Raw genomic sequence first — 17,136 nt, forward strand, 5'->3', positions numbered from 1 at the left:
TTAAAAAATATAGAAATGTGGACTCCATAACTCAGTCTATGGTGATCTCACATCATGTTAATTTACTTATTGATATAGGCAGCTTTTTGTGTAACAGTTGCCAATTAATTACTAAGGTGAGATATCAAAATAATTTGTCCATAAAAAGTATGACTTTTGTCCATTGTTAAAATGGTGGAAAATATGAAACTTTAAACATGGCTGAGCAGGTAGATTTTTTTTTTTTTTTAAATATCCTAATCTTATTACTGTCTGTCTACATGCTCCCAGTTTGAATCTATGTGAATGATTAATCAAATAATTATCAGTAGCCTTCTTGTATTTCACTGTCCACCTGAAACATGATTAATGAATTTATTAACCTATCTCTAATATCTGGGGAAATGGACAATCAATATAAAATAGCAATTAACTTTTTGTCAATTGTTTTTGTATGTATCTCAAAATTACCCTCCAGCTCATAAAGAAAACTGTCCACTCAGATCAGAATAATTCTCTGAATAGGTGAACTGATGTACTATTGTCCTTTATTTCCCAAACAAGGGCTGAGTCTTGCAAATATTACTTGTGTGAGTAAGGACTTGCAGAATCAGTTTATATGCCTGAATTGCACTGTATTCTTTTGTGCTGCCTTTGAGTTGTATTACACTTCTTAAGTTGTAAACACTGAGATATTGATTTAAACACTCTGGTTGACTGTGAAAAATGACTTTTAATCATCAGCATTTTTTGAAGTATCTGATCAGCAGACTCACTTAAATATCAATACATATATATCTTTCTCTTGGAAATAGCTATTTACATCATGTTATATGTTGTCAACCAACATCCAGGCATTATAAAATTAATACAACCCTATGGTAATTTACTTAAAAAATAGTAAAATACTAAGCTTGGTTCATCACTTCCTTGATATTGCACCTTTTTGAGTAGTATAGACAAATCAGGCACAGTGATGAACATTCAAATTGTAACTGTGACTCCTTGAAGAAAACATTTTTACATTTTCAATAAGCCTGGACCTGCAGTTGGGACAAATTCTCACTGAAATCAGGCAGACTTTCTCATAAGTAAGGACACGGCTGAGTAACAGAACAGGAGACATGTTAATAAACCTTAAACAATGGGAAAGAGAGATTTCCAGGTATTTTTAAAGAGCAAAGACCTAAGAGATCATATTTCAAAATAAGAACTAGACCCTCCTCCCTTTGAAGTCAATAGGAGTTTTGCCACTGACTTCACTTGGAGAAATATGGCACTATAGTTAATACAATAACACAAAACACCTAGTGACTAGACTCTGACATGAAAAAGGATCATTGGAATCAGGGTCCCAGAAATGAAATTATTTGGAGCAGGATTTTTAAATATAGTAATAGTTAAACTTTTTTTAAAAGAACAAAAGAATAACTGTATCCCTTTCTGCTAAAGAGAGGGTGGTGGGGGTAGTTGGAATGATCCTCTCCAATCAGATTGCAGACTAAGAGGATCCCCTGAAAATTAACTGGTGCAAGTAATGTTTCCAATAAGTGCATGCAAAAAGTTACTAGTGGTTGTTATTTGTGTTGTGACCAGTCAGGACCAGGCCCCTTGTGAAAGGTATTATGTACACAGGCAAAAAGAGGAGAGCTACTGCCCAAAGATTTTCCCATGGGGAAACCTCTTCCCAGTCTGCACCCCATAATGGTTTCTTACTCCAAAGAATCCATGCAGAGCCCTTCCAGTTGTCGACACTACGTTCTGGGGGAAAACTCAATGGAAAAAATTCTTCCATGTGAACCAAATGGTAAGTAGTATATGGCCTAGGCCAGGGACCAACACGAAGTAGCTATGAAAATAATGTGAAATATAATAAAGCAGTATTTGATCCCAAAGGTAAGAATTGTAGGTGACGTTCTTCTCCCTCAAGAAGACTTGAAAACACTGCTCTGGGGCATCCAACCTTTTTTGCATGTATGGGCCCCTAAAAAATTTTGAATGGAGATGGACCCCTTTGGAAATCTTAAACATAGTGTGCAGTCCCCCAGGGTCCGGACCACAGCCTGAAAACCACTGCCGTAGAGCTGCGCACTTGCGATCCTGTCGAACAAGCCCCTTTCAGGCTCATTGCAGGCGGACTCTGGGTTTCATTATAAAGCTTGTCCAGTGCAGTTGCAAAGCTCTGGGATTGAAATTCCCCGGAAGGCGGACAGTCAGCCTGAAAGGAGCGCTAACAGAAGAGGACATTTTCTTCCTGCAAAGGCAGGGATCGGAAAGCTCGCTTTCCTCCATTGCACATGTGACACAGCTTGGCGGGGGCACAACTGAAAATTGCAGTCACCCCGCTCTCCTTGGGGCTGCAGCGTGGGGACAATCACATTCAAATAGCTTCAAAGAGTCCTGTGGCACCTTATAGACTAACAGACGCAGGGCCGTAGCAACAAAGAACGTGGCCCCCTCCGAACGGTGGCCCCCTCCGAACATATGTCCGGGCGGGGCCCCTTACAATGCAGAAACTGGAATGCGGTATTTATTTTGCCACTTTTAGGGGCCCCCTTCCTTGCGGGGCCCCCTCCGGTTGGAGGGTACGGAGGGCGCTTGCTATGCCTCTGAACAGACGTATTGGAACATGAGCTTTCGTGAGTGAATACCCATTTTGTCGGATGCACCCACGAAAGCTTATGCTCCAATACGTCTGTTAGGGCTGGTCTATACTTAGCCGCTAGTTCAGCGGCTGGAAATCGAACTTCCTGGTTCGATTTATCGCGTCTGGTCTGGACGCGATAAATCGAACCAGGAAGTGCTCGCCGTCAACTGCGGTACTCCAGCTCAACGAGAGGAGTACCGCGGAGTCGACGGGGGAGCCTGCCTGCCGCGTGTGGACCGCGTCTGAACCGCGGTAAATTCGAAGTAAGGTATGTCGACTTCAGCTACGTTATTCACGTAGCTGAAGTTGTGTACCTTACTTCGACTTGCGGGGTTAGTGTAGACCAGGCCTTAGTCTATCAAGTGCCACAGGACTCTTTGCTGCTTTTACAGAGCCAGACTAACAGGGCTACCCCTCTGATACATTCAAATAGCTTGTTGGTTAAGCGGGTTTCCCTTGGTCCTGCCCTTCTTCCTTACTGAGGCCTGGTCTACACTACGACTTTAATTCGGATTTAGCTGCGTTAATCCGAATTAACCCTTCACCCGTCCACACTACAGAGCCAGTTAATTCGAATTAAAGGGCACTTAAAATCGATTTCTGTACTCCACCCCGACGAGCGGAGTAGCGCCTAAATCGATTTTGTTAATTCGAATTAGGGTTAGTGTGGCCGCACACCACCGAATTACTGTGTTTAAATTAATGGGGTAGTGTGGCCGCACACCACCGAATTAATGTGGTTAAAAACCGAATTAATGTGCTTAGTGTGGCCGTGCACAATCGAATTTATACAACCTGTTTCCCAAATTCGAATTATCTAAATTCGGATTAATCCTGTAGTGTAGACATACCCTGAGAGGGAAGCGTCTCTGACATGCAGCAATATTAGTAACTGACCACTTCCCCGCTTCATCAATCCCATTCCTATGGAACAAGCAAAAGAGACAGAGTTAAAAAGCCAGCGATGGGTTTGAGAGAAGACGGGCTGGTTAGGCTTCGCTGGGAGGAAGTTCTACAATGCTAAAAAGCAGCTGCCCCGTCTATTTATTTCATGCACTTTGGGCTAGATCTTGCAACCCCTACTAATCCTTAGGTGACTATTCCAATGAGTGAGGAACGCAGGATGGCGATTGTCCGTTGGCAATGGTACATTGTGGCGGGAGCTGTCAGTCAGAAACTCCCGGGCTCCGAGCTGGCTCACTTAAGTCAAACGCAGCTTGTGATCGCTGTTTACTGTCTACTGTCAAATTCCCTGGCGTTCCGATAGCACATTGCGAATAGCCTTTAGCAGTTAATTTCACTGACGGTGGCAAGCTCCTCTTGCAGAAATTCCAGCCTGAAACTGCCTTCCGCCTGCAGAAACCATCCTCTTTCTGCCCTCCTGCAAGGCTTCTGCTCAGCCCGTTATCACTCATCTAGCTGGCGGGATCAAAAGGCCATTGCTCTGCCTATGAATGGCTGGAGTCAGAAGGGAGACACAGGTTAAAACGGCAGGTAAATGCCCATTTTAGGGGAAACTAAAGCGGGGACGTGGGGGAGCAAAAACGAGCTCTTAAAAGTGAACCTTGTCTTTTGCTACTTCTACTGCGCGGCCTTTTGTGGTTCCGAAGCTGGTCGCTGGGGAGTACAAAGCTCTTACATTGCGCATACTATAGCCAGGGATCGGCAACCTTTGGCACGCGACCGCCAGGTAAGCACCCTGGGCCGGGTCCGCAGCTTCAGACAACGGCGGCTCCCACTGGTGGTGGTTCCCCGCTCCAAGCCAATGGGGGGCTGCGGGAAACCGCGTGCCATAGGTTGCCGATCCCTTCTAGAGCCTGACCCGCACACGGTGATACGGTAATAACAGCGGTTTTCCTCTAAGCAACGGCTTTCTAAAGGGCTGGGGCGGGAGCCAGAGAGCCCTGTTAAAGCAGGATCCTTAGAAAAAGGCAGAATTGCCGGACTGAACATCGTTCTGTAAACCGGCACGAGACTGTAAACATCGTTCTAGAAACCCCCAGGGAAATCGGGGGGCGGGGGGCGAAGATTCAATGGACGCTCGTCCGTCTCCTAAGCGAATGATGGGATGTCTTAACTTCCCCCGGAGAATGCGTTAGAAGTCGTGTAGACCTCCCTCTTCTTCTCCCTGAAATCCGGGGGGGTGGCCAGTCTCTTCACGCGGATCCGGCTGTCCTTGTTGCTGGCACAGCCCCTCGGGGATGTAAACGGCTCGCTGGGTAACACTAAGGGGGAGCCTTGCAAGGCCGGACAGCGCTTCCAGCTCGCGGAGAGAGGAGCGGGGTGCGCAGTGCAGCAGCCAGCAGGAGAAGAAGTGTGCGGAACGCTGCAGCTTTCATTAACCTACGTTCAATAGGAACGATCTCCGCTCAGCAGCGAGGACCCGTAGGCGGGACCTGGCCTGCAGGTGAAGAGCAAAAGTCCGGGGTGGCCCTGTGTTAGTGGGGCACTTAGCTGTCCCAGCCTTCTGGCCTTTCAAGGACTATCCCCGGAACCAGCCGACCACGAGTGGGGTCTATTGACAGCCCCTTTCACCAGCTAAAACCTACGGCCGTCCATTGTCTGTCGAGATAACAGCTCCCTTTGGAAAATCAAACCCCGCTCTTCTCCCAAGGAAACTCCGCTAACCTCGCTGTCGGGTAAAGCCCCTCTCGTGCCCAGACCCCCACCCTCTCTCCCCTTGCAGGGACGCCAGACGTGTATATGTTACAGGAAAGTCTCACCCGCCGGCCGGGGAGAGAGCGATGCTCGTTCTTCCTCCCACCGCTGTTTGTACGGGAAAGTCTCTAGCCCAGCCACGGTTTCCGCGGGCGCGTGCAGGCGGATGAGCTCTGCGGAGAGGGCTGAGGCCGGGGGAAGCAAGGGGACAGGAGGGCAGAGTTGGTGCTGCCGATCTAGTTCTCCAAGGAGGTGGTGGAGAGGGGGAGTGACATGGGGGGGGAGCAGCTGCTCCAGTCCCCAGAGGAGGAGGAATGGGGGGGGGGTGGCGCTGATCCAGTCCCCGCAGTAGCACGGCAGAGGGCTCTCCAGGCAGCTCGGGGAGGGAGAGGATAGGGCACGTAGTAGTGGTGGCCAGTCAGTGCCCAGAGAGGAGTGCTTGGGGGTGAGGGTGCCCGGGATAGCCTTAGCTTAGGAGGGGGCTGCGGGGCTGACAGCCGCAGCGCTGGGAGGAGGACGGGCTCCGGGTAGGGAGTCCCGGGGCAGAAGCTGGGGGCGGGGTCGCTGGGAACACCCCGGGTCAGGCGCTGCGGGCGGTCGGGGCCGCAGGCGCTGGGAACACCCCGGGCCGGGCGCTTGGAACACCCCTGGCCGGGCGCTGCGGGCGGTCGGGGCCGCGGGCGCTGGGAACACCCCGGCCGGGCGCTGAAGGGGGCGCGCTCAGCGCGGCGCGGGGCGGAGGCGGGCGGCCAGCAGGCAGGCCAGCACGATGCCCACACCCTGCAGCAGCGCCAGCCCCAGCGCGGCCGTGGCGATGTAGAACAGGTTGTCGCTGACGAAGCCGGAGACCTTGGCGAAGCAGCCGTCGCGGTGGATGCCGCGGGCTTCGGGCGGCAGCGGGCTGTGTTGGCAGCCCCGGCGCGCCCGGCAGCAGCTGTCCGGCACCGAGCCGTTGCGCCCCGGCTGCGCCAGGGACCAGGGCGAGGCGAGCCAGTCGCGGTAGCTCTCGGCCCCGCAGCAGTCCAGGGCGCGCTGCAGGGAGTCCAGGGCGTCCGCCTTCTGCTCGTCCTCGCCGTAGGCGCGCACCGCCTCCCGCAGCCCGGCCCGGAAGCCCTCGGCGATGTCCCTGCGGTAGAACAAGGCCGAGAGCCCCGCCGCCAGGCCGGCCGCCAGCACCGCCAGCTGGAAGGCCGCGTAGGTGCGCAGCAGGCAGCGGTGCTCGGTGGCGGCGCTGAAGCAGCCCAGGAAGCCCCAGACCAGGACGGCGGCGCCCGTGGCCAGCAAGATGAAGGGGGTGTTGGGGTACTGGTTGGCGGACAGCACCAGGTAGCTGCCCAGCGAGATCTTGGCCCAGATGCCCAGGGTGAGCATGGTCAGCCCCGCCGCCCAGAAGACGAAGCTGAAGGCCATGAGGAAGAGCTTGAGCAGGGCCATGGTCGCCCTCTCGGCGCTGCTGGCCTTGGGTGCTGCTATCGGGTGCTGCGGCTGGTGAGGATGGGCACCCTGGAGAGCTGGTGCGGTGCGCGGCTGGATGCCACCCTTAGCTAATGCCCCTGCAGGGTGCTGTTGGGTGTCCAACTGGGAAGCTGCCGCTGGGTGGTGACGAGATTGGGGGGTGCCCTTGGGTTCTGCAGCTGCTGGGTGCTACTGGGAGCTTCTGCCCCCACTGGGTTTCCAGGCCAGTCCTTGGAGAAGGGACGCGCTGCGGCTCTCTCCCGGCTGCCGCGGATGAGAGTCCAGGCGATCAGAGTCCTCTTCCTGCTCTTCACTGCGGGATGGGTGGCCAGGGACACCTCCTATTGCTGCTGGCACCTCCAGCGGCTGATCCTGCTGTTGGGCTCCCAGAGAGTCCCCGTGGGCAAAGTGCTGCCCTGGGTAACGAGCGGCTGGGTTTGTAGTACAAGCTGCGCCTGTCACACCGGAGGATCCCCGGCTGGGAGGAGAGGACCACCTCCTCCCCGAGCTGTCAGTCAGCCCTCCAGAGGCTCCTGCTGCGGCTTCTGCTCCAGCAGCGCGTCCTCCTGCCTGGGCACCAGGGCACCAACTGCTATGTCGCTCGTCATGGTCCCCGCCTTCCCTTTTAGAGCGGGTGGATATAGTTCTGAGGCCGCTTTTCAGTCAAGTGCCACCCGGCAAAACCAGCGGGCACAGCACAGATGATTTCCAGCCCAGGCAAGACTGGCCGGGAGTCCTCACCTGGAGAGCCAAGCAACCCTGCTCACATACCTATTTAAAAAGCTGGTCACAAGGTTGTTTTTAGTTCCCTTCCTCTCGGTCACTGGTAAAATTCCACAATGGAAACGTCTCCCACATCAAAGCCCAGCAGATATGATTTCTGGTTCTTCTTGGGGACTATGGAAGTATCTGGTGTATAGGGGAGTCTGCCATACTGTGTTATGAAGAGGAATAAGAGTATTGTAATCAGTCCCTCACAGCCTATTTTGCTTTCCAGCCTACACATCATTCCGAGAAAAATTTTGTAGAAAACCAGGCTACAGCTTTGAAATGATAGGGCATGTCTGTTCTAAGCAACTACACCCCTTTCCTTTGGTACTGCTAGTGCATAGCAAGCAATATAGGATTTCGGAAGGGACAAATAAATAAATTCTTCAGATCTTCCTCGATAGATTTATGGTGCAATAAATGGAGGAGTATATGTCAGATCGATTGTTTTCTCTCTCGCCTTTGAACTGCACTATCAAATGAAAAGGTTCTGCTGCTAGAGCCACAAGATTAATATTTGTCAGAATCTAGAGTGGTATGGGATTACATTTAGCAAAGGAACTAGCCCTTTGTAGTTACTGGTTCTGATTTTAATTCTAAGCACTAAAAACAGAGGCCTAATCAAAATATTTTTAAAGAAAACATACAAATAATGCATTATCGGGTTTTTTTTTTCATTTTATTTCCTATATTTGATCAAACATAGGACACTTCCTAGAAACAAATCCTAAAGCCATACAGTCAAGGTGAACATGATTTATTTACCATAGGGTAATTATTAAGTGTACAGGAAATCTTTCTTCCTGTTTTCGCTTTGCTAAGCATTAACTTTATTTACCTGGAGATAAGCATGAGCAATAAGAGAAAAAAATAGTTATGCAAGAATGTTCATTAATAGACATTATTTGTACTACAGTAGCACCTAGAGGGTGAAGTCAGATGGGACCCCATGGTGCACTTTACAAACACAGCAAAAAACACTCTCTGCCCCAAGAGTTTACAATTTAAATAGGTAATACAGACAAAAGGTGAAGCAAGATCACAGGCAGCTGGGAATAAAACCCAGTTCTGTCCAGTGCCCTATCCAGGGGCCCCATTGCATTTTAGAAACTAGTGATGCATGGAACTTGAGCCTGAGTCCGTTTCTTCTTAATGTGTTCTGGCAAAAACACACAAAGTATGTGACAATCTATTACTTACTCTTTTATTTAGGTTCATCACAGTGATATCAGTTCACTGGATACAGATATTTCTCAGGTGAATTGTGAGACATAAAACTGAATGCCAAGTGCCTTCAGGCAGAGAAGTGTCTTCTATCTCTCTCTTTAATACCTGCATTTCTCATATTATGCTATTACTGTTACAAAATATTTATTAGCTTTTTAATAACAGTTGGCAAAAGAATCCTGATGTGTACAATTTTATTGAGAGTCTGCACAGTTAGAACTTTTGTTAACCTGATTCCTTCTTCCATAATGTAAATTCTGGTTCAGATTTGCCCTCATTTTCACCCTAGGTAAATCTGGAGTAGCTCCACTGAAATCAGTAAAAATACTGACTTTTACTGTTTGTCAGTGGTTGTCAGTTCTTAGATAACATCAACAGCCTTGGCCAGAGCTGGCACTTGGTTTATCAGTATTATAATCTCTAACATGACACAGACCTGAATCTCAGAGGAATATTGAGGATTTTCAGCCTCTAAAGTAGAGATTACTCCTATTCCCCTCCTGTCTGCCAGGGTACACCACAATAGATTACACTATATAATGTCTAAACTTCTTCTCATGTCACAATGCCAGTATCCACAATTAACTGTAGGAGGTCATATGCCTGACAGAAGCTACATGAATATAGGCTAAGCATGTCTGAAATCTCAAAACTGGAGGCTAAAAAGAGCAGATCCTCATTGACATAACTGGAAAAATACAAACAGTTTAACCTCTCTATAAATACATAATCAACCCTACCACAGTTGGTAGATGCTTAAAGCCACCATCACAAGGATCAGCATCAGTTATGCTTCCTGGACAAAGAAAGCATGATTCCCCCCCAGCCAGCTGCACTGGAAGAAAAATATTTCATCCTTGGGGCAGGGAGTAGCAAAAACTCAGCCCTTTGGGCCAGAGCCTGGATGTAAATTGGCATATTTCCATTGACATTAATGGAATTCAGCCGTAGAAGAGCAATGGAACTACATCCATTTACACCAACTGAGAATCTGGTCCTTCAGAATGAAATAATAAAACAATATATCAGAATATCCTCTTGTCCTCCAGGCTTTTATATGGTCAGAACTGAAGAGGTATATTTTAAACAGAAAGGAGAAAAGGCAGGTAACATTCAAGCTGACAGGAGAAGTAAAGAAATAAGAGACGCTGCTACTATTAGAGCCATCACATTTCAGTTCTCTTCTGATGAAACCAGAAGATACCTGCAAACAATGGGAAAAAAGGGATCTGGGGATTACAGTGGACGAGAAGCTGGATATGAGTCATCGGTGTGCCCTTGTTGCCATGAAGGCTAATGGCATATTGGGCTGCATTAGTAGGAGCATTGCCAGCAGATCGAGGGAAGTGATTATTCCTCTCTAATCGGCACTGGTGAGGCCACATCTGGAGTATTGCATTCAGTTTTGGGCCCCCCATTACAGAAAGGATGTGGACAAATTGGAGAGAGTCCAGTGGAGGGCAACAAAAATGATTAGGGGGTTGGGGCACATGACTTATGAGGAGAGGCTGAGGGAACTGGGCTTATTTAGTCTGCAGAAGAGAAGAGTGAGGGGGGATTTGATAGCAGCTTTCAGCTACCTGAAGGGGGGTTCCAAAGAGGATGGAACTAGGCTGTTCTCAGTGGTGGCAGATGACCAAATAAGGAGCAATGGTCTCAAGTTGCAGTGTGGATTGGCTGGATATTAGGGAAAACTATTTCACTAGGAGGGTGGTGAAGCATTGGAATGGGTTACTTAAGGAGGTGGTGGAATCTCCATCCGTAGAGGTTTTTATGGCAAGATTGTAACTTGCTGAAATTAAGTTTTAGTCACTAGAAAGTGTATTTTGTTTGTAACCAGACCTATGTCTTTTATTCTTGCTTAGTATCACTTAAATCTTTGTTCTTTGTTAACAAACTTATTCTTGTTTATTACAAAATCATCTCAATGCTGTGTATTAAATTATAGGGTGAGTCCTCAGCTAGCCAAACAGACTGGTGTGTACTCTGCCTCTTTGGAGGCAGCAAACTTTACTTCTGCGAGTGTCCAATGAGAGGGACTAGACACTGCGAAGAGACATCTCTGGGGACCTGCGAATTGGGGTTCACTGATTGTTACCAACAAGGCAAGGTTTGGACTGAATATTTTGCTGGCAAGGCAGACAAGCTGGTGTGTTTTAGCAGCTGCAAAACTCTCAGTTGCTGAGGCTGAGAGAGGTACACAGAGGTTCACAGTTCTGGGTACCCTGAGTAAGATGTCACAATACCCATTCCACTCATCACAATGGGAAGGATTATGCCCTAGTTCTACATGGCTTCTTTGGGGAGTTAGGGGAGTAAGGTCCCATCACTGCCCTCTTTGAATGGCAACCTAAAATATACTTGGACCATGGGTCAAAGCAAAAGGGTGGGTGGGATGAAGAATAGGGGTGGTGTGGCTTGATCCTGTCCCCGTAAGTAAGTATGAGGAGGGGAAATGGGAATGGGGGAAACTTGAGTTTTTCAACATTTAAACCCACATTATCTATGTAAAGTATTGGTTGGGGGGAAATATATTGCCTCATTCTAGGCCTGTCTCCAGTTTGTGCATTGGTTATGAATAACCACAGAAGTCTGCAGATGTTCCACTTCAACTGAACTGTGAATTTACAGATGTCAGGAGAACCGTTTTTTCCTCACAACTAACAATTAGACTCATTTGTCTCTCTCAGCAGTCTATAGCAGTCTTCAGAGCAGTTTTTTCAAAAGTTTTATCATTTCTTTCTCCCTCAAAACCACTTGGCCTGAGATTTGGTCTGAAGGTCAGTCTACACAGTGTCTACATGTTTACATTTCCTTGTATATTGACAATATCTGGTGGATAAATGAGATTTGAAGCTACATGGGTGGCTGACTGTAACTATGATATTGTGGCAGTTTCTAAAGTTTTGGTTTACTAAATGCAGATTTTTTTTATTTCAATAACTTGGGGGAAAACCCACATTTTCTTTTGACCATTTTAGGAAACTGCTGTAAGATTAAATGCTGTAAAGTGACTAGTTTTACAGAGTGATCTAAACCAAAGCATGTGTGAGAAACAGTTGTAAAATATAGCTCAAACCCCTTCAGTTACTTACCAAATTACTAATATTCATCCTATTTGTATGAATGTATCATTCTTGTATCTGAAACTAGGAATACCAAGTATAACTCTGAGGTCTTATTGTAATTATGCAAAGTGTGGGCCATTAGTGGTGGTTTGGAAGTGTTGCCGGCCCAGATGGGCCCCGAGGGGGGCAACAGGGTTCATTGCCCGGTGTGCGCCGCACCAATAGACACACCAGGGGTGGAGAAGCAAACCAAGTTTATTTGAGATCTCAAAGTGGTGCAGGGAGACAGGCACGTCTCAAATCAAGCACAGCACATACAAGCAAGTTTTCCCTTCTATACGCCAAGCTGTTTCTGTGTAAGCTTTGTCTGTTACTTTTCCCTCTACCCCTTCTACCTCTCCCTCCTCGAGCAGTTACAGTTAGAAAAATTCCCATTCACATGCTTATCTTTGGCCTTGCAAACTCTACGCACTAGGCCTTTCCCTCCCCCTTTTCCCCCACATTATCACTATCGTTTCTGTTAGTGCGAATAAAACTGCAGCTGTCTGCTAAAAAAGCTGACCATCACATATTCTGCTTCAGCACAGGCTGTTAGCATGTAGATAGGTGAAAGTTCACAAGATGGAGTTCTGTGGTTCACTTAGACCCAGAGCAGGGAGGTTTCATTGGCACTTATGGCCTTCCATCCCCCCCTGAGTTACCTGGTAGCTATGCCTAGTGACACCAACAGAAGCTTGATGGCTCCCATTGACTAGGACAATTGGTTGTAAATGGTCTGTTTACTTGCAAACCTTCCTGGGTGGGTGCAGGCCAGCCCTGGAAGAATGGAGGCTGGGGTCTCACAGGACATGTAAACATGTCACCTGATACTGAAATCCATCTTAAACCTGGTGCTTTTCCATTTAGAAGGAGAGGTGGGGACCCAGAGAGACAAAAGATTCCCGCCTTGTGCCAAAGCTATAAAAGTGGCTGGAACAGAACAAAGGGGGCTGACAGTCATGAGAATGCCCCTGTTTTCCACCTAAGATGTCTGCTGGAACTAACAAAGACTGTACCAGGGGAAAGGATTAGGCACAGACTAGGAAGGAGTCTAGTCTATGAAAGAAGCTTTTTTGGAACATCTCTGAGGGTGAGATTTTACCTGTAATCAGTTTCTTAATGTATTGGGCTTAGACTTGAATGTTTTTGCTTTATTTTGCTTGGTGACTTACTTTGTTCTGTCTGTTATTACTTGAAACCACTTAAATCCTACTTTTTGTACTTAATAAAATCACTTTTGTTTATTAGTAAACCCAGAGCAAGTAATTAATACCTGGGGGAGCAAACAGCTGTGCATATCTCTCTATCAGTGTTATAGAAGGCGGACAAAAATTTATGAGTTTACCCTGTATAAGCTTTATACAGAGTAAAATGGATTTATTTGGGGTTTGGATCCCATTGGAAACTGGGTGTCTGGGTGCTGAAGGTAGGTGACCTGCTGAACAGTTTTTGGTTAAAATCTGCAGCTTTGGGGGTGTGGACCAGACCTGGGTCTGTGTAGCGGGCTAGCGTGTCTTGGTTAACAAGGCAGGGTTCTGGAGTCCCAAGCTGTCAGGGAAAATGGGCTCAGAGGTAATCTCAGCACATCAGGTGACAGTCCCAAGGGGGTCTCTGTGACCGAACCCATCACAGGTCCACATTTTGATAATGAGTGATACCCTTACTCATGTTGGGTACCACCTAACTCCACAAGTCCCATTGACTTCAATGGAACTATTAGTTATGCTATGCAGTGTGAGTAAAGTAGGCCCATAGGAAGGTACTACTACTTTTGAGTTGAGCCCTTTGATTGTTTACATCATATTCTGCTCCCCATAGATCTGATGAGTGATACCTTTGTACAAAATTGAACAAAACAGGACTATTTATCGGGGGCTCTGTTGTAACTTTTCAATCTCCCAATGAGTAAGCGGTACCACATACCCTGTTTCCCCGAAAATAAGACAGTGTCTTATATTAATTTTTGCTCCCAAAGATGCGCTAGGTCTTATTTTCAGGGGAGGTCTTATTTTTCCTGGAGCTTCGGGGCCTTATATTCCGGGGTGGCCTTATTATCGGGGAGGTCTTATTTTCGGGGGGATGCCTTATATTACAGCGAGAGGCAAAACTGGAAGTAGGTCTTATTTTCGGGGGATGTCTTACTTTCGGGGAAACAGGGTAGCTGCACCACGCCCAGAACACACCAGAGAACAAAGTGTGACTCAGAGAATTCAATTGCTCCCCTGCTCTCCCATTGCTCTGAGGTGAGAGTAAGGCCCCCTTCCTACATACAAAAGTTAAGTGAACCCAGCTACGCCATTCAGGGGTATGAAAAATCCACACTCCTGAGCAACATAGTTAAGCTGACCTAACACCTGGTGTAGACAGCGGTAGGTCGACGGAAGGATTCTTCCATTGACCCACGTACTGCCTCGCAGGGAGGTGGATTAACTATGCCGACAGGAGAACCGCTCCTGTTGCTATAGCAGTGGTTTTTAACCACTTGCAGCCCAATCAGCACCCAGCTGTGGCCCACGTGACAGCCTCAGGGCCATACAGGGAGTATATATGTTGTGTGGATGCGGCCCACATAACACCTAGAGAACTGCATGTGTGGCCCATGATGGTAAAGAGGTTGAGAACCACTACGCTATAGTGAGTGTTTCAAGTACAGAAAAGTCTTACGTTACTTCAATTGTTTTCATGGAGCAGCTTTTATGCTGTATGCACTCGGGCCTGGTTGGAGGCTGGGTTTCACTCACTCTCCATCCCCTCTGCCATCTCCCTGCCCACTTGTTTGCACAGGAGAGTATTGGGTGTCAGATCTGGTCCTGACAGCTAGATTGACAATCTGAGCAGAAGGGTGAGGGGGACCCTTCTACCCTGCACAGCTGAGCAGGGGGTTTGACAACCTTGCCTAGAGCAAGTGTGATCTTCGGGCAGAGCCTGGCCTTAAGTTTCTTGGTAATGTGCCTCAAGAAGCAGCAATAAAAAGAGTGGGTACCTCAGTTTCTCATATAGCTAAATGAAATGACCTGAAAAAAATAGCAATCTACCTTGTAGATCAGCTGCTTGTACTATTAATAGCAAATACAAGAAAATCTGTGGATTAATGATTTACATGTAATGTTTTCTTTAACCTTAAAATATAATACAACATTAAATCCTGGATGTAAAATATAAGCCTTGCAACAGCTCCAAAGAATATCCATGATCAATGCCTTGAGCAAGTCTAACAATCAAGGCAAACTCAATGCTCTTTCCAATTACATCACAGAAAATTATTTAAACACTGGACATTTTCAAATACATCTGGATGCTAGCCCATCCAACCACATAGGGGATAGTTAAATGGCTGGCAAGAGCTGGTAATATAAATCCCAGATGTAAAAAAAGAATAAAACACTTAGGCTTCTCTTTTCCTGGCCTGGAAACAGCTTAGGGAAGACCAGTGCATGTTAAACATTTACCAGACTCTTGGCCTGATTTGTAATCAGGAAGTGCTGATTACAAATTACTGGTCCCTCTCATGTCCCACTGACTTTATTGGAAGTTGAGGGCATTCAGTGTTTCACAGAATTGGGTCCTATGTGATAATGAGTGTTGTCAGCAGCCAGGCATACTGACAGTCCATAAGTCACATGACACTAATCTATATTTACCTATATACACATATGCATAAGTGGGATTTCCATGTTCTGTTGCATTTAGAAAGGTCACCCAGCAAAGATCTATTCTCTCTTCCACTTGCTTGTCATAATATTCTGCCATCTTTTTATCTTTGTTGGTTTGGAAACTATTTGAATTTAAAAGACTTGCTTCTTTCAAATCCGTTGTCTTTTCTCACTTGATCCTGAACAGATGTCATAATGATAACTATGGGCTAGATTGCGGCTTTCGCACAAGCCCTGAGCCTTGTCCTTGGTCTTCCTCTTGCTTCTAATATATTTGTAGAATGTTTTCTTGTTACCCTCTATGTCTCTAGCTAGTTTGATCTCATTTTGTGCCTTGGCCTTTCTAATTTTGTCCCTACATACTTGTGTTAGTTGTTTATATTCATCCTTTGTAATTTGACCTAGTTTCCACTTTTTGCAGAACACTTTTTTTTTATTTTTAGATCATTAAAGATCTCCTGGTTAAGCCAGGGTGGTCTCTTGCCATACTTCCTTTCTTTCCTATGCAGTGGGATAGTTTGCTCTTGTGCCCTTAATAATGTCTCTTTGAAAAACTGCCAACTGTCTTCTATTGTTTTTCCCCTTAGACTTGCTTCCCATGGGATCTTACCTATCAACTCCCTGAGTTTGCTAAAATCTGCCTTCTTGAAATCCATTGTCTTTATTTTGCTGTTCTCCCTCCTACCATTCCTTAGAATCATGATCGCTTTCACCTAAGCTGCCTTCCACTTTCAAATTCTCAACCAGTTCCTCCCTATTTGGCAAATCAAATCAAGAACAGCCTCTCCCCTAGTAGCGTTCTCCACCTTCTGAAATAAAAAACTGTCTCCAATACATTCCAAGAACTTCTTGGATAATCTGTGCCTTGCTGTTATTTTCCCAACAGATGTCTGGGTAGTTGAAGTCCCCCATCACCACCAAGTCCTGTGCTTTGGATGATTTTGTTAGTTGTTTTTAAAAAAAAAAAGCCTCATCCACCTCCTCATAATGATATATATGAACTTATATTTGATACTGGTCAATGAGTGTGTCACAAACATGTATACATGTAGGCCTACAATCCTCCCCTCCTCTCACCAGTGCAGTTGAGCTGTGCTTGGGATAAGACTGGATGTGGGAGAAAGGAAATGTTGGTTTTAAGACACCTTTCTGTTTTCTCAATCCTGGAGCTGGCCAGGAATTGGTATAAGATCCCTAGTGGATTCCTGTGTAAGTTATAACAGCCTTAGGATCCTAAGGGGCTACTCCAGCAGTTTTAGGTCACCACAGCATGGGAATTTCCTATATATGCCCCCCTCTAATTCAGCCATCTTTCCTGCACCACAGGAATCACTACGCAGTGTAGGAATCACTATCATGACATTACATTACCAGAGGATTTCCCAATCCTTGGGTGTCCAGATCTATCAAACTTTATAGCTGCTTTGCATTACTGGAGCAAAAATGCACTGTCCTCAAGCAAAACATCACTCTAATATGTCAAGTACTAGTCAGAGACAGTACACTGTGTACAAGCAGTACCTCACATTGGTATCTTTCCTTCAGTCGTTGCAATAATTTGCCAACAATATTCTGTGTCCAGTTCAGTGATGGAGAATCTTGCTTAGTTGCTCAATAAGGGCATTTTGTCAGGAGCACAGGC

The 17,136-nt window shown here is 46.7% G+C and overlaps 1 pseudogene; it reads right to left on the reverse strand.

Moving 5' to 3' along the window:
* Positions 1 to 6,004: 6,004 nt before the first annotated feature.
* LOC112107700 lies at positions 6,005 to 6,718 on the reverse strand (annotated as a pseudogene).
* Positions 6,719 to 17,136: the final 10,418 nt, after the last annotated feature.

The sequence above is a fragment of the Terrapene carolina genome, unplaced genomic scaffold (assembly GCF_002925995.2).
Source record: "Terrapene carolina triunguis isolate 2854851 unplaced genomic scaffold, T_m_triunguis-2.0 Scaffold68, whole genome shotgun sequence".
Lineage (NCBI taxonomy): Eukaryota > Metazoa > Chordata > Testudines > Emydidae > Terrapene > Terrapene triunguis.